Source organism: Lepisma saccharinum (genome assembly GCF_977018435.1).
Source record: "Lepisma saccharinum chromosome 12 unlocalized genomic scaffold, izLepSacc3.1 SUPER_12_unloc_1, whole genome shotgun sequence".
NCBI lineage: Eukaryota > Metazoa > Arthropoda > Insecta > Zygentoma > Lepismatidae > Lepisma > Lepisma saccharinum.
Genome location: NW_028142891.1, coordinates 15,692,671 through 15,720,193, shown reverse-complemented (window position 1 = coordinate 15,720,193; position 27,523 = coordinate 15,692,671).

The window sequence follows — 27,523 nt, the reverse complement described above, 5'->3', positions numbered from 1 at the left end:
TATGTACAGTCCCGATTAATCTATCTGTGCATAAAGTTGTCTTACAGCAATAAATGAATGAATCACATTCCAAATTCACGTGTAATCCAACTGTAATTAGATTAGATTTTTTTAAGTATACAGTCAGAACTTTCAGCTAGAAAATCTATGGCTCTGAAATGTTTGCGTATCCGTTCCTCGTGTCACGTGGTTACCACAGCACGCTAACCCGAAAGGAATTTCAGATTCGAATCCCGGCATGGGTGTTCTGTGAATGTCCTTTCAGCACTCATCTTCATCTTCATCTTCGCAATTAGCCAAAAGTGGCAGGAACGCAAGTAAAATAAAACAAACCAATTAATAAATTAATGTTTGGGTAGCAATTCGAAGTGAATCTATCGTTTGCTTAGGATGAGACACCCGGATCCACCACGACGCAAAATATCATCCCCCCCCCATGAGAAATGGTGACAATATTCTTGGTGGTTACTAACTCCGCGGTGAAGGAGATCCAGGTGTGAATCACCACTAAGGAAGGAACCGCATGGTTCACGGATGAGGGAAGCGGCTCACCCACTTGTGGATCTCAACACCAAACAAATCGCCCCGGAGAGCCACAGCTGGTTCTGCCATCATATCGGATGCTGCGAAGCTCCATGCAGTGTTGTCATATGAAGGAAAAATTCCCTTTCTGAAGGGAAATTTGGACCTAATACTATCCCTGCGTTAGGCGCGTCATATTCTGTAACATATCTACACTCTGTCCCCGGTATGTTTGGAGGAAGCGAACGAAAACAAGTCTCTGCGCAAGTAGTGACGTGAGACGAATGAATACGTGACAGATAATGGAATTGCGCGGAGAGAGGAACGCGACTGCAGTTACCAGCCTTCCCAGCAGTGTGTACTGCTTCGCTTTGCTCATTCGACCCCCCCCCCTTCTCTGCCTTGCTTCCTAGATTCCGGGGACAGAGTATAGGGTTCCTACAACGAATTGGGCGATTTTACAACACTGGATATAGCTAGTTATTGCGTCACTGGTAACACGTGACCATCACCACCTTGCAGCCTCTGCTTTATCGGTCTGTGATTAGATGTCTGTACCTCAAGTGAATCGGCGCATGCGCAAATCGTTTGGTTGCAAGACCAAAATTCCACGGGCCTTCGTTATTTTGTCTCAAACCGTCCCAACGTGACTCAAGAGAACTCGAGTCAAATGTTTCGTGAGGTGTATGCCCGCCCATAAGAGCCTCATGTTAAACCTTCCCCGAGTCTTTTTGCGGCAAGAATAACTCGTCGCGTCGCGTCGTGTCGGATTCGGTGTGCCGCTGCCCTTGTAGTTCAGTTTACTGTGTTAATGGGAGAAATTATGATACCGTCATACAATAATAACTACTGAATCTATATTCCAGCCCTGGTCCCCTATTTTACCAAAACAAGACTCTAATATCTAAAATATGCTCCTGTTTACAGTACTATACATTATTTATAGAAAACAGTGCACTTCGTGTAGCTTAGAGTTGATTCTCAGTGAGGTGACTCGACTAACACCTGTGAACATGTTACGTCGACTACAGCCGGATTGAGCACACTTTTCCGGTTTTATTAGTGGTATCTGATAAGCCGTTGACAAGCTGTCACAATGTGCAGGATTGCGCACAAAAAAATGAGGCGATGTTGTCAGATGTAAAATGTTCTCACTTCTGTTGTGTTTGTTTGTGTGTGTGTGTGTGTGTGGACTTCCACGTGTTTTTGCTGGAAGGGTAGCATTAGATAAGCATAGAGGATGCCTGATTGGTGGACTAGAATGAAATGGTCGGTGTATCTCCGTATTTATAAAGGTCACGAGCTTCGATTAACAAAAGTGTTTGTTGTGCAGTCATTACTCTAACCTAACCTAACTTTTGAGTTTGAGAAAATTGGTATGAAAATTGTATCTTGACTTGCTACATTTACTGGTCAAATTATATTTTTTATTTAATCCTTAAGAGATTTACTATTTTATTTCTCTCTCTTCTTGTCTAAAGACAAAAAAAAACAGTTTTGCGCACAGACTTTAAAGCTATCAAAGTGGCAACGTTGGATCAGAATCTGTGCGCAAAACAGGTCAGTGAGATTTGTGCGCAATTCTGGATCTAAAGTGTGCGCAATTCGGTTGCGGCGGTTACGTCAAGCTATGCAAGAAGTCCCTCGACGACTACAGGAATGTTTGCGCAGAAATGGTCTTCATCTACTGACATCATCTTCAAGACATAAACTTACCCATCTCTTTAGTGCTGTGTTGGCATCCTCTGCAATATTCATTTCCACGATTGGCGCCCGTGTCGAAGTGGCTAGCACCAGTGGCGGCTGGCGGTCTCGCTCCATAGGTGTGCACTTCAGCCTCGTGTCTAGAAGGGGTATCATCACCCCCTCTCAATTACTCACACCCGTTTCTGCGTACATAATAATCCTGAATGTATTGGCGACACAAGGTATGGCCACCTTTCACTGATAATGATACTATGAGAGGGTTGGTTCTTTCTTTTAAATATGAGTTTTTTTTAAAAAAATGGAAATTCCTCGGAGATTTTTCCGTCCATCACGAGAAGAAAGATATTATTGGGTTGTAATGAGTCTTGTTTGAAGTCCACTTTATGCACAGAAAGGCTAATCGGGACTGCATCTACAGTTTAAAGTGGGATCCGAAACACAATGTGCCTCCACCGGCGGACAATAAAAAGTTATATATAAAAACTATATAAAGCAAAGAAATAACTATCTACAATATTAATATGTTTGTCGATTACAAAATATTTAGTATCACCTTGCTCCGCTGATAATATTGAACAAGGAGAATAATAACATTACCATACACTAAACAAAGAAGCCGATCACACTAGCACATGCAGAAACCAACAATATAATGCGAAATCAACAAAATAATATACATATGTACATAACAGTACTGAATCCACGCTGGCCTGCTTCGAAGTTTGTCATTTGCCTTTCCCTTCCGCCGTTACCGTATCATTACTGCAGTCGCTGCACGCTTTGTAGCTAACTTCCCTCCCATGATTCACTGTCTACAAAGCATTTAAGCGCATGAGCGTAGATGCGCACACACGCGGCTCGGTGCTCGTGAATTCCCTATGACACAAGCCAGTAGAGGAAACCGGTTTTCTCTACGCAGACAGCCCCAGCTGAACACAAATCGAGTTGTGTTCATGAGCTCAGTGTAACCAACCGAAGTCTGATGAAGCGATGCAGGTGAAGTGGCGTCGGAACATTTTATGTTTTGAAGGAGATGGTGTTCAATGAATAACTATAATACAAATTATTTACATTGCAGATTTATTTGGGTGTGCACGTGCGAGTGTGCGAATAGGCAAAAGCCGCTACTGGATAGCACATCGCTCTAAGACGCCAGGGGTCCCGGGTTTGAATCCTGGCGTGGTCTTGGATGTCTGTGAGTGTCCATTCATCTATCTATCTATCTATCTATTTACCTATCTATCTATCTATCTATCTATCTATCTATCTATCTATCTATCTATCTATCTATCTATCTATCTATCTAGCCTTCCTAAACCCGAAGGTTCATGCCTGCAGCAACACTCGCCTTCCATCTGTCCTTATCTTGAGCAAGATCTCTATACACTCTTTTCCATCCCTACCGATTTCCTTTAGGCCCATCTCAACGTTGTCCCTCCATCTTCGTCTTGGCCTTCCTACAGGGTGTCCATTTATCAATTTCATCATATCATCACTCATCCCCATCTTCACAAATAAGCCAAAAGTGGCACAAAAGGCGAAGAAAAATAAAGCAAATTAATCCACTATCAAATCTCCGTTTCGAAGTTCCTCTTCTGGAGTCATGTATACACACTATTTTTCACTAGCGCGCGGGCAGTATGAGCTCGTGTACAGTCAACTGCAAAGATAAAGGTAGGCAAATTGTCCCTCACTATTTTGATTACTTTTTTCATTCTACGTCCTGTGTTGTTTTAAGGAATGAAACTATGTTGGTTCGAAGCAGGCATTGTTCTCTGGTTATTGACGTCATTATTTAAATTCACTGTCATCACATTATGTAATACAGACCGAATGAAAATGGTGGTCGACAATTCGCCTACTGTTTCTTTCGTCGTTGGGTGTACCAGAAAACTGGATGTAACATCCGCGTAACTGGAACAGCTAACTATGTAATCAAATAAGTTCGTACAATCACATTGACAGTTACAATTAAAATGATCACATACCTTGTTACAAGAGGTGTTGGAAATGTTGTCCTCCTGCATACACATATTTACGGCATCTTTTTAGGAAATTTTCACTAACACGCATCAGTTCCTCTTCCGAAATTACTTCAATGAGAGAAAGAAAGACACGGAGAGAGAGAAGGAAAAAGGGAAAGGTAAGCGAGAATTGAAGGAGAAATAAAGAAGCGAGACAACACGCGCGCTCGCAGATTGAAGGAGAGAGAGAGAGAGAATGAAAATGGAAAGCGAAAGAAGAGAGAAAGATATAGAGAAGTGAAAGAGAGAGAGGGATAGAGAAGCCATGAGGAGAGAGAAAAGAGAGAAGGCAGGAAGAAATAAAATAGAAGAGAGAGAGAGAAATAAAGAAGCAAGAGAGAGAACGGAAGGAAAACAAAACTTAGAGAAAAGAAAAGAGAAATGTAAAAGAAAAGCATGGATAAAAACAGAGAGAGAGAGAGAAAGAGAAGGAAGGGGAGTAACAGAAGTTCGATAGAGAAAAAGAATAAAGAAGAAACTGACAGAAAATAGGACGAACAACATGGAAAGAGAAATGGTGAAAGAGGAAAAATTGAGAAATGAAATGCAAGAAAGAACATCCAGGGTCTCACTTATCGCACAACACTTAAGCAACCTTGTGTTCTGACGTCGCGGGAGAATGCTTTTTAATTTTAGGCTAGATGCCTATGTTGTTAGGTTAGGCTAGCTAGGTTTAGTTCTCTTAGCCTAAATAGTAATTTTTCATTGTATTTATGCTAATGGATCTAACCTAACAGGCCTAACCTCGTTGGCATTTCTCGTCTGACGTCAGAACACTAGGTAGCAAAACTGTTGTGCGAAGATACAAGGAAGGAAATGGACAAGAGAGTTACAAAGAAAATGGAGGGAAGGAGATGTGCGCATTTTTTCCTTATTGCAAGGGGATCTAGCCTCCCCTTTTGACCCTCCCTGTGGACGCCCATGAGTTCTTATGATGAACAAAATAACAAGACAACGCAATAACAAATTAAGCTGAAGAGTACAAGAACCTTTCTTCCCAGAAAGAAAAGATGAAGGTAAAATCTGTCGAGAAAGGGAATTTTTGTTCTTTGATTCTGGCAACATTGGCTCCATCCCGTCGTCCCCTGCGAGAGATTCGCGTGGCAAGCAGATCGGCGTCGCCCGACAGGGGGAAGCTCCCCCGATGACAGATCTCCTGGCGTCGTCGCAGCAGTGAGAGATCGATGTGGCGAATGAGGCTTTGAAATAAAAGATTGCGATGTCTTCCATGTGTGGCGGGATCGTCCGTGACAGATGGAAATATTTCCGAAGCGTCCTGTACCCGGAGAAAAAAGACATGTGTGGCTCTGAGTCTTGTGGAGGGAAAGATTTTTTCGTGACGTAATGGGTTACATAACCCGACCTTCGCCTGCTTACGGAGTCCTCCCACGAAGAAAAAAAGAATCGCTTTTTGTTTAGTTGTTTGACAACCAATCTACTTCTGAGACGCAGTGGCGTGCGCACGATTTTCGAAAGGGGCGTTACGTCACTGGCGTACGCAGAATTATTTTTCGGAGGGAGCTGGATTTGTAAAGGTATTATATAACTGCGTTCTATAAAATATTTCATGATAATCATTTGTAATTTCCTTTCAAAAGTTGTTCAAGGACAGAAATTGTAACTTTTGGTCACTTTAAGGGGAGGTTTCAGTTACCACTCCCCCAGTTCTTTACTGGTATCATATTAATATATTTATTTTATTTTCTCAAAAAATTTAGTATGGGCTGTAGCCCCACCAGCTCCCATCTGTGTACGCTAATGAGTTACGTAGTGGTCAGCCCAGTCTCGTACCCATTTTTTAGGGGGGGCAGATCCGAAAATGGGGAACAAAGAGAGGATCCGAAATATTGTGGGGTTGACTAATTAGTTTTTTACATCGCCTTTCTGTCTAGTTTCTCCAATCGCGACGATGAGGATGAATAATGATATGATAAAATTGATTAAGGAACAGGCTCACAAAGAACACTCATGGTTGGCGAAATGTTGTTGTACAGGGTGGTCTGAAACTCTTGTCATCCCCTACCGAAACGTAATAAGGACAATAGAGGAACGCTATAGTAATATCAAACACATGTACTGTAGATATTCTTTGAATTGTCTATTTCAGATGGCTGACACAAGCTTCTACAGTGTGGAATAGAGGCTGATGGCAAGTGCATGGGCACATGAGCGTGTGCATTCTGGCAAGAGCATGGAGGATGTTCGTACAGACCTTCTCGATGTGTGACGGTGTCAGTGTCAATGAAAGTGAATATCCTAAAACCAGTACACGTGTTTGATGCAAAGGGTGGGCAAGCGTCCACCCAAAAATTCCTCTGCCCACCCGATTGCCCACCCAAACGAATTCAAGACGGATTTTTTTTAGGAAAATATGAATGCTTTAATAAAAAAGAAAAAAATTATTGTCTTGACTCCCTGCACCTTTTTCTTATCAATATTGTCCGCACTAGAAAGTGTCACAAATTATCCAATAAGAAGTTTGGCTTATTCACTATTTTTGGAATTACATTACTGACTAAGAAAAGGGAAATTGTTAGAAAATTTGTTCATGAATAATACCTGTCACATTTAACTTATTTTTAAAACTTGAAACATGGTCTAGTTAACTCTTCTGTGGCTAGAAGTAGTGCAATATCTGGCTATAGCCAAAGTGTGCGTTTTCCGAGGTGGAGACTACAAAATCATACAGAAGGGAACCAATACTAAACACATAAATAAAAACACGTTACTTCCATAAGATATGAAAAAGAACGTCGAGGCTTCCTTATCCTAGCGTTTTGGGTAATGGATGTTATATTTCGATAGTATGATAATAATCAGAGACTGGCAACTTCATATAAATATTTGGGGGGAAGGGCCAAGATTGAGAACAATATATTTTTATATACGTAAAATGTACATAGCCTACTTCTTTTGGAACTTCGAGGGCAGAAAGTGCTTTTCCCCCCTAATGTCGACATTAGCAGGTATGGACTTAATTGGTTGCAATCACTGTGCAGACGAACTTAGAACCGCAGATTCGCCAACTCGAATCTGTATTGCGTTGAAGAGACATTGAAACTTTAGAGCGAGTCGAGCGAGACTGAATGCGTTGCAGAGCGCGTGAAATCGCTGATACCAGTGTTGCACATCCCACTATTTTAACCCTATGTTTATTGTAGAGCGGCGAGAATGGCTGAATCTCCTGTTCAGCGCGCGGTTTTACCCGAATGTTATTTTGGGCTTCATCCGAAAGGAAATGTTCTTCAAAGTCAAGCAAGTTGTTTTAAATGCATAATCCTCCTTGCGGCAACAAGATCAAAGTAAAACAGGGCGTGAGGTGATTTGCCGTAAATGTGCACACGAATTGTATCACGGGTGTTGAATGATTTGCGGTTTGAGTTTAGCAAGAGGAAACGATTGTTTGTTGTTTGACGACTAAAGAATCTCCGCGGTATTAAAATATATCGCAGTGAGAAGAAACATGTTTATTATTTGGACGAGACGTCCTTCAACTCGGTGAGTGGGGGAAGGGGGAATAAACCATGGAAGGATACCACCATGCAAGACCACCGCCAGGGCTGAAGAAACCGACGATGAGGGGAAGGGGGAGGCTTATTGTTTCACCCACTGGCGGCAATGAAAGCTTTGTTGAAGGCGCATATTTACTTTTCAGCGCAAAGAAAGGGAAGGGTGATTATCAGCAACAAATAGACAGACCAAGATTTGAATCCTGGTTTAGTGAAGTGATTCATAAATTGAAACCAGAGTAATAGCGACAGACAATGCACCTGATTGTATATATCACCAATAACAAATCATGCTTTTTTGGTGGTACAACTTGAAGTGCGTGTGTCTTACAGTAACGGATGTATTGCGAACGAAGCAACCAAGTTTTTCATAAATCTATTTCTTTCTAAACCAAAAACAATAATTTGTCATTAAATTCAAGAGGGGCCTATCGTTGTTTACTTTTATCTTTGTTTATTTTTATTTTTGCGTGCTCGAAATATACACACATGCTCTCATGTTTAGAAGTTGTTTCGCTCTTATATTAATGACACATTTATTAAATAATATATGCGCAGAAAGTACTTTTAAAATGTTATGTTTCAGGAGACAAAGAGAAGCAAAAATACAATCCACTTGACATGCATGCGGGTTTTGATGTGTTGTGCGGTTGGCAATACTGTAGATTTTCTCAGTGTCTCCGATGTAAGCAGCTCGGCGGTTGAGGAAAGACTGGCACGGAAGATTCTGAGCTCAGTTCTCGCGCGGATTGATACATACAACCTGCTGCAAGGTTAACCTGACGCTTGGCTTAGTGGCAGTATATGTACTTGTTATTGTTGTGGAAGCCGGCATCCTTTGTAAATGTACAACAAAGGCAACCGACTGTCGCCGATCTCAGAGAGGAAATAATAATACTGCTTCAGGAGGTGTGTTATGGTGCAATTGTAGCGGTTTAACACGTTGGCATGTTATTATCTGCCGTTGCAGTTCCATACCAGTGTATACGGGTTTTGGGAGTGAAAAGTTAGAACGCCACCAGTGCATTAATGCAATGAAAAATAATATATATATATTTTTATTTTGTTTGAAATCACTCAAATAAGGAATCGTATGAAGAAGTCTTCTTAGCAGCATTTTTGGTAATTTTACTTATGTGTTAGCCCTTAACAGGAAGTATGTGTCTGACAGACACGCATGGTTTTTCTTTTCGTTGTGCTGGCAACCCTGTATGTTTCTGTGAAGCGAGCTCCTCAATACCTTCATAATTTTTTTTTCTTAGTTTGGTGGTGTGATTCATTGTTGTCGGTCGCGCTTGTGTGTTAGCTGATAAGACCCTTTTTGTAACCTACCGTGTCTGAGAGGCACATACTTCCAATAACGTAAGTTTTTTTGCGTGTCCCGTGGACACATACTTCCAGTAGTGTAGTTTTCTTACACACAAGTATTATTGATGTTGATGATTAGAACTTAGTTATAATGGAGGAAGGACCTTCTACATCTAGGACAAGGAAACTAAGCGATGTAGCTAAACTGGGTGAACCCAATTTTTGCGCCAAGGTTTTAAAAATGTGGGAAGAAGTGGAAGAAGAAGATGGGCTAGAAGAGGAGATGGAAGATCTATTTTCTGATGATGATTCCGATGTGGACCCCACGTTCATTCCTGATACATATGGTTCTTCCACTGATGATGAAGATTGTCGTAATTTCGAAGCTAGTATTTCGTCTGTAAGTTGCAGAACAAATAAAGAGAAAGACGTTCCGGCTTTTTTTCAAGGGAAGAAAGGATATTCTTGGGAATCTAAAGAACCAACAAAGACTAGGCGTGTTCCTCGTCAAAATATAATACGAGGAATTCCAGGCTTGACAAAGATTGTTAGAAATTTAGGTGAAAATCCTCAAATGGAAGATATTTGGTCTCTAATTTTTGATGACGACATTATTGATCATATTCTGTTGTGGACAAATGTAAAATTAGAGAAAACAAGAATTAAAGTCAAAGAGCATCAAAAGAGCAATTACAGACCAACTCATAAGTGTGAAATAAAGGCACTTTTAGCTCTTTTTATGCTTACATCAATTTGTAAGTCTGGACATGAGGATATGGTTTTCCTATTTTCTACTGATTCTATGGGTAGACCCATATTTAGATCAGCTATGTCAGTGAAGCGTTTCTAAATTTTGTTACTCTGCCTCTGATTTGACGACTCTGAAACAAGAGAAACACGGAAGGAGACAAACAAAGTTGCATTTTCATAAAAAAAGAAAAGTTTTTCTCAATAATAGTTATTTTTTCTTACGTAGCACTTGCGTTGTGTATGTATTTTGAAATAAATTTTATAATATTAGATTATAAGAATAAATCTATGTAATACTTTGCAAGGAAACAAAAGTTTCGGCGTTCCGTGTCTGTCAGACACATACTTCCAATTATGTAATAAAAAATCATACTTCCTGTTAAGGGTTAGTTCATATTTTGCGAATTTTTAGTAGCTACATACAAAGCCACTTGTTAGTACATATTAATCCTAGTCCTGGTATAATGCATGACGTTTAAAACTCAACGTTAGATAGACCTGAATTCTCTAATTTTATTGTTGTACGTAACAGCTGTGCATCGGCGCACTGCAGCGATTTTTCTATCTGCTCCATTAGCAACACTGCTTCTTTAGTTGTTTCGCGCATCGCACGGCAGAATTATCTGCGCTGGACTCTAACTTGTCCAACTTTTCCTTTCCGATGAGGACTTTTTGTCTGCTAAAGTTCAATTATCCATTAAAATGTATTTTCATTCACCCCCACCCTGAAAGCAGCTCCCGAACCTCGGTCGGTCAGTCGATACATTGTTTCCTATAGCTGTTTAATATGTGCACGAAGACGGATTCCTCCCCTCTAATTCTTTTCACCCACTCCAAAAGCAGTCTCCCACATCCCCTCCTCCGCCCACGAAATCAACTTCGAGCTTTGTTGGTATGGCAGAAACCAGGTTATACTAGGTATTTTCATATTCTACCATTTAATCCAAAGAATAAATGGTTCCACAGTTTTCAGAATTCGAAAAATTATAATTTTAGATGAGGTCACACAATATAAACTTTATGAGTATTTTTTCTAACTTCTCAAGTCCTTTCTTGAACGACACTTGCAAAGTTAATAACAAAATACAATAACTGTGCGTTTCAGTATAGTAACTATAAAATGTAAAATAATTAATGTAAAATAGTTGTGCTGGATATTCACTCGGCTTCACTCGAATATCATGATCGAAAACCAACACAACAAAAATCATTAATTTTGAATAAAATGTATTTAATTAGGTTATATTATTAGTGTATAAATATAAAATTTCAACCGTGGTAATTGTTATGAATATTTATTTTACTGTTGTAATCAAAGTATTTCAATGTTCATAATTAATGTAAGCTTCATTTCAAGCTGCAGGAATCTTATCAAAAACGAAATTGTTGGTCGAAGATCAACATTGCATTGGAAAATATTAATACGGTATTGTCCCTTATATCTGCATCCAAATGATCCGGGAACTTCCCAGTTTTTTCTCGATATCACTTAAAAAATTTATGTGATCCAATTTGTATCTGATCCTTTATAACAAAATAACCTGGAAGAGAATCTGTATTCCACTTGTTTACAATGAGAACTTGGCCAAGCCGAAAGTTCCATCCCCGCTTTCGATAATCAAATTGTCAGATCATTTTTTTTGTTTACCCCCATAACTGGGATTTTCGTATAACATAAAGGGGTGTGCTCCCTTGTCAGGGGCGGACCGTTATACTGCTCTTTGGGAACTCGTACTAGAGACTTGATTGACAGTTTCTTTCACATTGCACTTCTGCTACTTTTGGTTGATCGCAAAGATGAGGATGACTGACGAAAAGATGAGATAAGTGCAGGGACAATCACAAACACAAGGACAGCTCACAACAAAAGTGTCAATGGCTACTCGACCGAACATGTCTTAAGTGGTATAACAATTGATTCTACCAAGTCTCATGCTTTTATCGAAAAGTCAATGATTCCGGACCTAACTGCCGGACTGTGATAAAGAGACACTTTTTTGGTGCTGTTCTCCATTTGGAGACACATTTTATGGCGCATGTTTCATTAAAATATATTAAATCTGATATCGTTTTAAAGCTTATATATTCGGCTACAACTTTTATTCGAAACCATTTTTTGTGATTTAATGTTTTCAAAAGTTACAAGGCAAAAACGTCAGAAAGTACTAGAAAAAATCACTTTTTGAAGATTATGTTTTAAATTACGGCAAAACCACCAACATTATCGAAAAATTAAACACAATATTTTGTGTAGCCCATCTAATGAGAATTAAGAATAAAAAAAGATTACCTGCCTACGACCATTCGTTACAGTGATACAGGTCCATAACTGAGAGTCTGCGAAATTGAAGTTTGGGAGGGCGCTGGGGGGGGGGGAGCACCGCGAGGAGGGGCGGTGACTTTTGGGATTTTATAGCTGACCAAAATTCAGCTTTTACGGAATTATTCCCGACATTGGCATTTTTTTGTCCTTCATTGACTGGGCTATATGGTATTTGTACACACTTTTCAGCATATCTTCTATGGCTGTCTCAATATACATGCGAAGAGTGATAATGATACGTTACGGCCTTTAAAAATATATTACACAATTTTGTACTTCGGAACATTTGTATAAATTTTCATTTTCACAAGACAAAGTTTGTTTTTAATTCACTTTTTAAGAAAATGTTGTTTTTAATATTTTGTAATTCCCCTCCACCGGGAATCGAATTGTATATCCTTCGATTACAAGGGGATAGCATTAGCCACTGCGCTATCGGATAGACCTGATTAATTCCATAAGAAACAGGCTCCATAGTCCTGTAATTTTCTTGTATGTTACGTAGCTTTATTCAACGTTCTTTCGTGGCAAATAGCATCTTTTTAAATACTCTGGTCATTGTTACGAGTCTTAGCAAATTGTGAAAGACTACATTTGGCATGTAATCGTCATATTTGTGCCTTGGATCACTGCTTATGAAACGTGTTTCCAACACGCTCCGAAATATTTGCCCGAATCATGGCAGCGGCCGTGCTTTCGCGCAATGAATTGTGGGGGAAGTTGATCGCTGAATATCAGCCATTACCATGAGTGGTAAGTCTGTCACACTCTTTATGAAGACGCCGAAATGTCAACCTCACTTACATCTGCATTGAACAGACGATCCAGGCTATATGTAGGGAGGAGAGGATTGATATAACGAATGCAAACATCAAAGCCCTGGGCTCATACTTCCATGCAGTTTGGAGAGAGCGCAGGAAAATGCTGCAAGGAGTCACTGAAAGTGAAGAGTACGGAACAGCAGTGGCGCAGGCATAGGTGGAGCGTGTAGTGCAGTGTTGTGAAGGTAGTGATAATGAACAATCTCAAATGTTAGAAGAGGACCACATTGCCATTCATATGTACATATGTAATTATTTTCCAAATGTTTCTGTTTATAATGTTTCTGAATGTATGATCAATGGGGTGTATGTTTAAGGCGGGGTGTATATATAACAATATTGTAGGATACGCACAGCCGAAGGGCTCGTATCAATATCAATAAATATCATATACAAACGTGGTACAACCTACATTTTCCATACTAACGAAGCTCTGGATTCACGGTCAGTATAATCCTCCGCAGGGCATGTGGTCTGTGCCATCCCTTTCGGTTTGTGATTGTCCTCTCATCCATTTCATCTAATCATTGCCATCTTCTCCACTAGCCAAAAGTGGCAAAGTGAAGTAAAATATCGTCATTCAATTTTTTCACACTCTAATCTCTTCTTTCATCTCTCTCTGGAGCTCCTTCAATACTCCTCCTTTAAGTGTAATTGATGCTATAAATAGCACCACTTATAGGTGTAGAAAAGAAGAGCTCATATGATTAAACAGCCCGATTTGCCTACACTTAAAATTATGCCAAGATCCTCTTATTCCCCATTTCTTCAAGTGTGATATGCTCTTAATCCCCAAGAATTTTGAATCCTAGTGTAGAAAAGAAGAGTTCATATGCCCCGATTTGCCCACACTTAAAATTATGTCAAGAGGGGGCATATAGCCCAATCGGCCATGTGTGTACATATTTAAATCTAAAGAATTTTGAATTCTAGTGTAGAAAAGAAGAACTCCCCTCAGACAGATTTGCCCATGTGTGTAAAAGCTACATCTCTCAGTTTGTTGTCCATAAACTTGTTAAAAATATGCCCTCCCTTGATATTGTTTTGGCTACACTTAAAACTAAGGCAAAAATGCTCATATTCTCATGCTCTTCAACTTACAGATCAATACAATAGGACAAGGTCAGGCTGCAAATTGTTTCATGTTTTTTTCTAATCTTTGATCAGTTTCATGTCTCGGCCAGCAATAAATTATCCACGCCTGGGAGATTTAATATGCTTGCATGCATGAGATAAAATCTACACTGTGCTCTTTCAGGGAAAATTCCCCATACATGCCATCATGTTATTGACTCCATGGGAAATTCTTAGTAAAAAGAACATTGGCCTCTTGCATGTAAGCCTGAATTGGATTCAGGTTTTGCCTTGTTCAGATAATATATACCCTAGTGAGACTTACAGATATTCATTGCATAGTTCAAAGTCCAACTTTGAATTGTATTTAGTTGATATAGAGCTCATAGCTCCTGGGTTCTGATATTCAATGTGTATTGCATGTGGACATAGTCCCATGGCTTATATGCTTTGTAATCAAGAGTCTTCTGTGTTTGAGGCCTGATAAAATGTGAGGCCTCCCCTGATGGCAAAGTGTTAATATTGTTGTCTTGTAAACAAAAGCTCTGGGTTTGAGTCCTGGTAAAATGTGAGGTCTCCCCTGATGGCAAAGTGTTAATATTATTGCCTTGTAAACAAGAGCTCTGGATTTGAATCCTGGTAAAATGTGAGGTCTTCTCTGATGGCAAAGTATTAATGTTGTTGCCTTGTAAACAAGAACTCTGGGTTTGAGTCCTGATAAAATGTGTAAGATTGAAATACATGTGGCAGAATAATATCCCCACACGTGAGATTTTGAGAATATTCACTGCTAGTTGATATACAACTGAGGTTTGAAACCTGGTAAAGTGTGTTGTACAACAGCATAAAAGAGCAAAACTATTTTATATTGGGGATCACCAGAGCCTAGTTATTGCTGTTGTTTGGGTATAAAAGCACCAGCTCAGCCACTAGCTGCTGTTATAATTGTTTTGGCATATTGTCCATAGTTCTGTTTTTTTGGACCAATAAATTTTATATAAACAAACAACAAAAATGCTAAATCAAGAATATTGCAATCAGTGTAATAAAAATATATCTAGTTCTAATTGGTCTAGGCACCGGTTTATTTGTGACCGTAAGAAATGCAGAAGGGCCACAAAAATGTGTCCAAGATGCCATAAAGTATTAAGCAAGGCTTATTACAAATGGCATAAGTGTATTTGTTATGAACAGTCATCAACATTGCCCCCACAACCATCTACATCTGGTCTGAAAAGGAAGCATGAAACACCTGTTAATGCTGGACCGGCAAAGCAGCCACGCTATGAACCCATCCATAGCAGTTTTAACGGCCAATTAAGGGATCACCGTTTTGTATCAGAGCCAAGATGTGACATTAAGAATTTTTTGAACAGTATAAATCCAGATGTGCAGGCAATTCTAAATGCACAAAATGGCTCTTATAAGCTGTCCCTCAAATTGTTTACACAATATAAGAAGCCAAATGGCACAAAATTTACACAGCCCCACATAACAGAAATTGTACCGGTATATTCAAATGCAAATTCAGACAAAATAATAAGCAGTTTGATAGATCAATTGAATATTAAACACTCTGAATTTGCAGCAAAAGAGTCTGGATGGAGCCTATGCGGATCTCCACACAAGCTCTATGTTAATATTTCTGAATTCAGCCCATTACAAGGATCTACATATTTGCCATTACCTGCCAATATTAGAAACAAACAAGCCGTGGTTAATATAAAAAATAATGATGAGAAATGCTTTTTGTGGTGTATTTTAGCTGCTTTGTATCCAGTTTCAAGAAATCCTGATAGAATAACTTATTATAAACAACATGAAAATGATTTTGATGAAGCAATGGAGGGTTTAGAATATCCAATGTCTGTTCAGGATATTGATAAATTTGAAAAAAAAAAAGCCAGGGATATTAATGGTAAACAATTATCTATTAATGTATTTACTTGTTCTACTGGCCGTGGCAATTGCTTGATAGCACCTCTCAGAATCAGTACATTTGATGATGATTCTGCTGTTCCGATTGATCTGCTCTTAATTGAAGGGGATGATACACGCCATTATACTCTGATACATAATCTTGAAGCTTTAGTCAGAACACAACTAGACAAATTTGAAAGAACATTTAAGTTGTGCCGAAGATGTTTGACTGTATTTGATGGTCAAAAAATGGTGAATGGGGTTCGGGAAAAGAATGCAGAAATTGCAAAAAACAAGTTAATTGAGCATCTGAAATACTGTGGCAACCATAAACCTGTTCATATGGTGATGCCTAACCCAAATGAAAATGCCAAATTCAAAAAATTTGAAGCCTTGTTGGAACACCCAGCATATATAGTCTGTGATTTTGAATCAAACCTCAAACCTCTTGCATTCTGTAGCCCAGATCCTGATAAACCTTCAATTACATCATACCAGTTACATGAACCTTCTAGTTTTTGTTATGTGATTGTACAGGATGGTGTTGTTAGTGAACGACACTTATACATGGGAGCAGATGCCATCAAAGAATTTGCACAAAGAATAGAAAATGAGTGCCATGACATAGCATCTAATGTCTTATTAAAATCAAAACCCATGTTGCCTTTAACAGAGGAACAGATTGAAGATTTCAACAATGCAGAAAAATGCCCGGTATGTGATTCTGAATTTTCAGATACAAATATCAAGGTTCATCACCATTCTTAATGGCCCTGTGTAATAGCTGTAATATTAAGATCCAGAGACCAAAATTTATCCCTATATTTTGCCATGGTGCATCCAATTATGATTTTCATCATTTCATCAGGTACGAGGGGTTTGACAAGCAGAATTTAAATATTTTAGCTGAAAATAATGAGAAATATATTGCCATTAGCAAAATAATTAAAGTTAATGGTGTTCCTATTCACTTAAGATTTCTTGATTCATACAGAATTCTGTCTGCTAGCCTGGCTACACTGGCCACTCAATTATCTGATGATCAATTCAAAATCACATGTGCTTTGTTTCCAAATCAGGACCTGAAATTAATTAGGCGGAAGGGTGTATATCCATATGATTATGTTACAGATTTTTCTAAATTTGATGAGTGTTCTCTGCCACCACAACAAGAGTTTTACAGCAAAATCAGAGGATCTGGAATCACTGATGAAGATTATCACCATGCCCAGTTGATGTGGAACAATTTAAAATGCCAGACATTTGGTGATTATCACAAGGCATATTTAAAACTTGATGTGACCCTCTTAGCTGATATACTTCAGGCATTTAGAAAATCTTCCATGCAAAATTATAAGCTGGATCCAATGTATTTTTACAGTGCTCCGGGCCTAGCATTATCTGCAATGTTTTTGAACACTAAAATGCAGTTGGATCTGATCCAGGATCAAGATATGTATCTGTTTATGGAACAATGTATAAGAGGAGGCATGGTGCAATGTTCTCAGAGATATGCCAGAGCAAATAACAAATATATTCCTGATTATGATCCAGCACTGCCATCAAATTATATACTGTATGTAGATGCCAACAGCCTCTATGGTTATGCCATGATGAAAAAACTGCCATATGCAGGGCTTGAGTGGGTCAAAGATTTCAACATTGAGGATCTTCATGATTTTGATGACAGTGACTATGGCCTGTTCTTAGAGGTTGATCTGACAATTCCTGAAGATTTACACAACACATTTTCTGATCTGCCCCCAATTCCTGAGGTTAAGTGTTCACCTGGCTCTAAACAGAAGAAATTGATGATGACTCTAGAGCCGAAACAGGATTATGTCATATATTACAAAAACCTCCAGTTCCTGATGAAACATGGTGTTCAAGTGACCAAAGTTGGAAAAGTTTTGAGGTTCAGGCACTCAAGATGGTTGAAACCATATATTGATACAAACACAGAGCTTCGAACATCTGCAATAAGCCAATTTGATAAGACCTTGTTTAAATTGATGGTCAATTCAGTGTATGGCAAAACTATTGAAAATGTCAGAAAACATATTGATGTTAAAATAATTACTGACCCCAGCCGGAGCAAAAAATTGATTGCAAAGCCTCATTTCAATTATAGAAGAATTTATGATGAGAATATGGCACTTTTCAACATGAAAAAAACAAAGATTAAGTTTGATAAGCCTATTTATGTAGGGGCTGTGATATTGGAATTGGCCAAATTACACATGTTAAAATTGTATTATGATGTGTTGAAGCCTTTTTATAAGGATCGTGTAGAACTGATGTACATGGACACAGATAGTTTTGTTCTTGATATTCAAACAGAAGATGTTTATCAAGATATAGCACAGCCTGAATTGTTTAAATATTTTGATACCACTGAACATTCAAAAATTAAACCCCACAACAAAAAGGTGGCTGGCAAGTTAAAAGATGAGACACTTGGTGATGTTATTGTGGCATTTGCTGGGTTAAGGGCCAAGATGTACAGTTTTGAAACATGTTGTGGCGCTGTTGCCAAAAAGGCCAAGGGCATTGGCAGAATGACTGTAGACAAAGAGCTTGAATTTGAAGATTACAAAAATTGCCTCAAATCATGTAGCACAATCAGAACATCAGAATCCAGAATTCAGAGTGTGGATCACTTGTTGACTAGCAATATTGTAAGAAAAGTGGCTCTGGACCCACATGATGATAAGAGATGCATTTTGTCATGTGGCATACATACTTTACCATGGGGTCACTGTGATTTGAAAAGTGGCAAGCAATGCCAAATTACAGAGCATGATTTGAAATAAATAAACATGCCTATGAACTTATTTGGGTTCAAAAAACAGGCTATTATGGACCTGCCAACACCACAACCCTCTTCTGATATAATATCTAAACTAAGTGCTTTGTTAATTATTCATCTGAACAGCATATTTACAGATGTTGATGATGAAACAGGTAAAACATTGTACATATTTAACAATAATTTAAATCATTACCAATTACCTGTAGGTGGTCAATTGCAATTTATTACAACCCCTGAGGGTAATGTCAAGATTTCAGTAGGGAGAAATATTTATAGAATTAAGCACTCAAACATGATTTCTGGCACTGTATATACTGTTTCTGCTGGTGCCTGCTTATATATTGAGGTCCCTGGGTCATATGACAAGCTTATACCTTTTTTTATAGAATTAAGAATCAGATATTCAATAATAAATAACCACTAAAACAAAAATGCCTAATGATATATTTGGCCATACAAGACATGAAGATCACAGTGATGAGATTCTGATGCTTGATGTCAGAGTCAAGAAATTAAGAAGTGATTTACAATCTTTACAAACCACACTCAATGCCAGTCTTCAACTAGAAATTACAAATTTACAATCACAATGCATGGACCCTCTTCTTAAAATTGATTCTGAACTCAAAGTGCTGCTTCAGAAATATACTGATCTGGCAACATTGGATAATTTTCAAAATTTAGAAGAAGCTGTAGCAGCTCTTCAAGCCAAATTTAAGACCCAGGCCACCAACTCTGAGCAATTGAAACAGCAATTGGAAGAGCAGATAAATAATGTCCAGACACAGCTCCAAACAATTGTCAAAAGCATAAAATCACAAGAAGATTTTGATCTAGTGATTTCCACTCTAAAGGAACAGATTCAATCACCCCAGATACCTAATCTGGACCCCTTGAACAATGCCATAGCCGAGGTTAAAGAAAAAATTGAGACACTTCAAAATTTTATGAACAACTTGCCATCTTCTGATGCTTTGAGTGCAATAACTCGGAGTGTTGCCAACATTAAGCTGCAACTAGAAACATATGAAGATTTTGGAAAAATTCAAAGTACCATAACCCATCTTGAGGGTACAATAGCAGCAGTGCAAAGTGATTTGACAAATGTACAAGAATCTCTAGAATCTCGCCTGCCTGGTATTGTAGACACACTTGTCAGTGTCCAGCAACAGATCACAAAGCTTGAAAACCTCAACACTGAATCTGAGCTATCTCATTTTCATCACTTGATCGATGATATCCAAACAAAACTTGAAATTTTACAACAATCAACACCCACTCAGGCAGATATAGCCCTGCTCCAAAATGCTATGCAAAATGTGGCTGATGCTTCTGAATTAAATAATGTGAAATTGGCACTTGAATCTTTGCAAAATACTGTATCAAATCTGACTACATCACAGGAACTTAAAAATATTAAGAGAGCTGTGAATCGCATATTGAAATCAGAAGATATCAAGAATATCCAGACAGAGATCAAACAACTTACTCAGACAGTGGCCACTCTACCAACTAATCAACATATTAATGAACTGCATGCCCTGTTTGAGGATATCAGAAGACAGGTCCATGATCTTACTGCTCAAAATTCAAAATTGGCAGTTATTGAAAATTTGCAACAAATTGTAGCTAATATCAAGCAACAGCTAGGGACCATGGAATCCAATCAAGCAAATGCTCTGTCTGTTTTTGCCACCCAGCTTCAAGAGATTGTGCAACAATACAAGAAACTTATTGTGGACATAAAAATCAAGCCAGGCCATGATGATGTTGTTAGGACCATCAATGAGCACCTTGAATCTGTAACAAGCAGATTGCTTACAGCAGAAAAAGAAATAACCGGCATAATTGAGAATCCAAAACATACAGTAATTCTTGAATTGTACAGCATCCCCAACAAAGAATATGATTCACCATTTACACCAGGTGGCAAAATATATATGCTGTCCCCTGCTCAATTTTATTACCAGTTTTTTGTTGGGGGCACACTGAGACCAATCAAGATCAAATATTGGCTTCAACCACAGGCACACCACTACCCCACCTTATCAATAACAAATGCTGAAAACAAACTAAAAATCACCAGTGTAGAGTTAGAGGATTTTACAGATCCCAATACATTAGAAACATCTTTTGCTGAAGATGATGGCTCTCTGGAATTTCATATACAAATAGGAGACAAATTATATTTAGAAAATCCTGTAGTATCAGCTGCTGAACACCCCATAGTTTCAATATTCCTGTTTACATATTATGTCTAGACAAATTATTGTTGATGAATTACACAGACAAGCCAGACATAATTATAAGAGACTGGCAGTAGTTACAAAAGGCATAGATGATTTATGGCAGAGCGACTTGATTGAGATGGCAAGTGGACAGCTGAAAAACTTAGACAAAATCAACAAGGGCTACAAGTATCTACTCACTGTAATAGACACATTTTCAAAATTTGCCTGGGCTGTGCCACTCAAATCCAAGACTGGAAAATGTGTTACAGAAGCCTTCAGGACAATTATCAATCAGAGTGGAAGTTCACCGCGCTATTTGCAAACAGATAATGGCAAAGAATTTTATAATTCTGTGTTCCAAAAATTTATTAAAAGCCAGTCAATACAACATTATTCGAGTTACAGTGATCTCAAGGCCTCAATTGTAGAGAGATTCAACAAAACCCTAAAAAATCTTATGTATAAACAATTTACACTTCAAGGTAATTATAAATGGCTTAATATTCTTCCAGAACTTCTACATAAATATAACAACTCGGTCTATTCCACAATCAACATGAAACCCTCTGAAGTAACTTCATCTGATGAGCAAAAATTGATCAGAACTGTTTATTATCCTAGATACCAGCCAACAACAAGAAAGGCCAAATACAAGGTGGGTGATCAAGTAAGAATCAGCAAATATAAGCACTTATTCAAAAGAGGCTTTACAAGAAACTGGAGCACTGAATTATTTACAGTGGTTCAAGTTAAACCTGGGACCCTTAACACATATATAATAAAAGATCACCGAGGATAAATTCTCAAAGGCAGATTCTATGAAGAAGAACTCAGCAAAACTAAACAGCCTGACACATATCTCATAGAAAAAATCATCCGCAGAAAAGGCAACAAGTTATTTGTCAAATGGCTAGGACTTCCAGAACACAGCTGGATCGATGCAGACAAAGTGATAATATGAGCACCTGGGATGTTATAAAGAGGCTGCCAGAACCTGAACAGCAGATTAAGAGAAATGGCAAGTTGCTGCCTGATAATATTAGATGTCTTATTGTTGGGCCATCAGCTTGTGGTAAAACTACACTAATGATTGATATTTTTTTATTGGCACCCAACTGGTTAGACTGGAAAAACAGGCACTTGTATGTTTTCTCTAAGAGCTTGGAACAATTAAAATATCAGCAGCTGATGAAGCTATATGATGGATTGGATATTGCCACTTTTGAATCAGATGTTAAGCCACTTCATGAATGTCTCGATAATTCTGTTGTTGTGTTTGATGACATTATACTGGATAATCAAAACAAGGTTAGAAATTTCTTTACACAGGGCCGACACAAAAACATTGATTGCTTCTACCTGGCACAGACTTTTTCAAAAATACCGAAGCAGCTGATCCGAGACAACAGCAATTTTATATGTGTGTTTCATCAAGATCATACCAACCTCAAACACATACATGATGAATATGTAGGTGGGGACTTGAGCTACAATGATTTTTCCAAGTTTTGCAGTAGGTGCTGGAATCAAAACAGTTATGGGTTTGTCACAATTGATATGACAAGAAAACCCAATAGTGGTAAATACAGAAATAAAATTAACAATTTTCTAGACATTGAAACATATATAAATAACCATGAAAAGGCCAATCATTGATGATCTTAAATTAAGAGATTATCTTGTAAAAAGATTTAAGGGATGGAAATCAGAGAACCGAGGAATTTATGAACAACACAAACAAACAGAACAGCCTATTATTGATGCTATTAGTGAATTAGGTAAAAATATCAAAACTGTTACAGAGCAAAATCAAAATTTGATCACAGAGCTTGTACCTCTAGCTGCTAGGAACATATTAGATTATCCAATCACCCCACTTGCCAGTATTCATACACCTAGTCCTGTTGCTCCTCGAAGAATTGAAGCTATTCTGGATCCTATTGAATTGGGTCTTCTTGCTCAAAAATATTTAAGCACACCTAAAGACAACAAAGATGAGGTCTTTGGCTTATATGCTGACACAGAGCGTGATGGTAGCATCATACATAGAATTGGCAATTTCAGAGTAACATTTATGGGAGATGATCTCATTGTATATTCAGAATCTCATCTTGGAGAAAGAGGTGCTTTTGTTAAATATCCCGGCACACCTGGATTGTGGGAACTGATGACTAGGAAAAGGCCTGGCAGCTATACAGATCAAGACTATGAGCACTACAAAGAAATATTAATAAAATCAGATGCTCTATACCAGAACAATGATCCCACACAAAAAAGAGTCAAGTCTAGCAGTGGAGCAAGATACAACAATTTTATCAAGCCCATATGGTCACAAATTAAGACAGGCAGTGGAATCAAACAATACAACACCCTGCCTAAAGAATGTGTGTGGGTTGATAATGTCAGGAAACTTGTAGATAGGTTATTGGTGATAGCTGGGGAGGAAAATGCTGGCAACCACAATTTTTACAATGAAAAGGTTGGAATTATGGACATGATAAGCACAAAATTGTCTAATTTTATAGTGAATGACACTAAGGGGATTGGATATCTTATAAAAATTATTAATACTCTACCACCTAAATTTTGGAATATTTCTGAGGGTCGGGGGTTGGTTAATGACATTATAAACAAGCTGCCATTTGAACTACACATTTGAGGCTATCAGTATTGTGGTCCAGGCACAAAATTGGACCATAGATTAAACAGAGGGGACCTTGGAGTTAATCCCCTAGATGCTGCTTGTGGAGACCATGACATAGCATACAACACACATTCTGATCTTGACAAGAGACATGTTGCAGACAAGAAATTAGAAGAGGCTGCATTTGGTAGATTTGTAAGCAAGGATGCTTCTTTGAGTGAAAAAATAGCAGCATTGGGAACCACCATAGCTATGAACACCAAGCAAAAACTGGGGTGGGGGCTGTGAATATGTATATAATAAACCTACAATGAAGGCCAAGGGTGTTATGTATCAAATACCTTATGCAGGTCTTAAATCTCTTAAAACTATTGATAGTCTTTAAACCAAAAAGCAGCGCAAGAAAAAAAGCTCTTGTATTGCCAAGGGCCATGGTATGAAATTGTTGCTTAGTACCCCCCAATTAAAAAATATTACAACAATAAAAAAAAATATCACATGTGGGGGGTTTCATATTTACTATCCCGGCCATCTTAGCAGCACTTGGGGCTGTTGGGAGCTTGGCTGGGGGATCAGCTGCCATAGCAAAAACAGTAATAGATGCCAAGAAAAATAGGGCAGAATTAGATGAATTGAAGCGCCATAACCTGGCCATGGAGAAACAAGGCAAAGGTGTTAAGAGAGCCATTAATAAGTTTAAAAAAACAAGAGCCGCTTACAAACCAAGATATTGAAGCTTTAATCAAACCACTGGGCATCAAAAATTTTAGAGGTGTGTACATGTCTGATTCTTTACCAGAACAACCACTCAACAAAGAGTGTGGCATTGTTAATTTGGATAAGTACAAAAATCAGGGCACTCACTGGATTTGTTATCTTAAATATTTAAAAGATGAGGCATTTGTGTTTGATTCATTTGGAGGTGTTCCACCTGAAAATTTAATAAAATATCTAAAATCAGCTAATCTTTATTACAATAATGCCCGTGTTCAAAATTTCAAAGATGTTAATTGTGGACATTTGTGTTTATCTGTTCTTAGATATATGTCTCAAATAAATAAACCATCAATTGAAAATTTTCAAAAAGCCTTGTGGTATTTAAAACATCATGGGGGTATTCCATCTCACCAGCCAAAATTCAATATTGAAACTCAAATTACATGATGATATAGTGTATCCCAAAACAATAGCTCTCAGAGCATTTTATGGCATGTACTTGATCCCTAATATTACACACCACAACAACAAAATTGCAGTAGGGGATCAAAAAATTGTCATCACTCCAGGGCAATATAATCTGTCCACTCTAAATGCTCAATTACCCAGAGGTATAGTATTAACTCAAAATTCTGTCACTCACAGAGTAGAGATTGTATCTGCTACAGAAACAGTGGATCTGGGTACTATAGGAGAGCTGTTAGGATTTGAGAACAACACAAAACTTGAACCAGCCATCAAACACACTGCTATTAATATACCCAAATTCTTAGCCATAGAGACTCTGAATATTCACTGTAATGTGGCCGAGGGTATGATCACCAAATCAAATGGCATAGGCACTCACAAACAAACTGGCATCATTGCAACATTTAAACCTAATTCTGAATTTATGGAGCCAATCATCTATACTCCATCCCCAACATTATATTTTCCTGTGTGCCATAATAGAATAGATAACATTGAGTTGATGGTCACTAATGAAAAAGAAGAATTAGTTGATTTTGCTGGAGCCACAACAACTGCAATCATAGAGATTAATATTTAAATAAAAATACATACAAAAAAAATGGAGAATATTGAGAGTTATGAGCTACAATCATTCCCCCCAAACAGGAGGACATTTGCAAATTTAAATCAACTCAACACAGAGATTGAGGTTGATCTTGATGTAGGGGATGGCTTTATACACCCCCACAGAGCAGATCTATACATCAAATTTGATGTTGTAAAGATCGATGGAACAGATTATCCGGCAAATTCAAATATAAGATTGGTAGATAATTTTGTGCCGCATCTGTTCTCTGAAATTGAGATCAGAAAGCATGGTGTTGTTATAAACAGAGTGGATTATCCCGGCATTACCTCCACAGTTTTGGCCACACTAAAATTATCCAAAACCGAGGCTTCTTACTACAAAATAGGTGGATTTGAGGCTGGTGATAAAATTATATCTACGAGCCACACAGTGCTGTTCCCTATGCGCCTGTTGCCAAGATTCTTCTCAGATTACAAAGATATTATGTGGAAGGGTGGTTTAAGAATCACATTTAGAAGAGCTGCCAATGATAATAATGCTTTGATGAGGTACAGCACATTAAACTCTACAGGGGAAGCTCTGCCCAATACCCTACCTGATGAAGGCAAATGCATTATTCAGACTATGGAGCTAAGAATCCCAGTTGTTGAATATGAAGCCAGTTATGCTCTTAAATACAAAGCAGATATAATAAAAAATCCACAGGTTCCTTTACAATTTTATACATATCAATGTGTACAGAAGCCTGCCGCTGGTACTTATTATGAGTTTGATGCTACAAATTCATTCTCCAGTATACAATATGACATGCTGGATTTTGTGGTGGTACTGTTTCAGACTGGAAGACACAAGAATCAGGAAAAAAATTCAAGTAGATTTGATAACTGCAACATCAAGAACATATATCTTAAAAATGGCAGAAATGAGGTATTCCCTAGAGAAAATTATAATTTAGACATGTCCAAGGATGATTTCCTTAAATTATATGAAGCATTTACAGCATACAAAAGGGTCACTACTGGCAATACTGACATGTATTACACACCAGATGAATTCAAAGCACAGAGACCCATGTTTGTAATCAACACTTCAAAAAGGAAACAAGTTGTGGTTAATGACAGGACAAACATTAAAATTATCTGTGAATTCCACGATACACTCCCCGATGACACCATATGTAGTGTTATTCTCATAGGTGAAAAATCATATGTTTATGATGTAAGAAATGAGAGAGTCACAGAACAATTCTAGAAGATTTTTGCACAATGCATTGTCTTAGTACTAGAAATGCGAGTTGAGGCTGGTGTCCAATTAAAATATTGAGCATATTCCAGGTAACATATTAACATAACAGCAACAAGTATTTAAGCATATATTACATTATATTATTGTGTAAGCAAAAGCTCTTATGAGCATTTTTGCCTTAGTTTTAAGTGTAGCCAAAACAATATCAAGGGAGGGCATATTTTTGACAAGTTTATGGACAACAAACTGAGAGATGTAGCTTTTACACACATGGGCAAATCTGTCTGAGGGGGATTCTTCTTTTCTACACTAGAATTCAAAAATTCTTTAGATTTAAATATGTACACACATGGCCGATTGGGCTATATGCCCCCTCTTGACATAGTTTTAAGTGTAGGCAAATCGGGGCATATGAACTCTTCTTTTCTACACTGGGATTCAAAATTCTTGGGGATTAAGAGCATATCACACTTGAAGAAATGGGGAATAAGAGGATCTTGGCATAATTTTAAGTGTAGGCAAATCGGGCTGTTTAATCATATGAGCTCTTCTTTTCTACACCTATAAGTGGTGTTGGTTATAGCATCAATTACACTACTCCTTTACCTCATAATCTACAAATTCTTTTATCTTTTTTGCTATCTCCCTTAAAACACTTCTTCTTCTTAATAATTGGGGACGCGCACTGTTCGAGTCTCCAGGGGGTAGCGTAGCAACTTTTCTCCTGAGATTTCTACCTGTGTATGGGACCGGTGGCCACCCACCATTGAGAGGAAATTGGGGAGCTACGAATGAGTAGCGTAACCCAGTCATGGAAATCTACAAAAACGACTGGGGGTTCGTCATGCTGACCATACGTCACCCCGTAACTGCCACC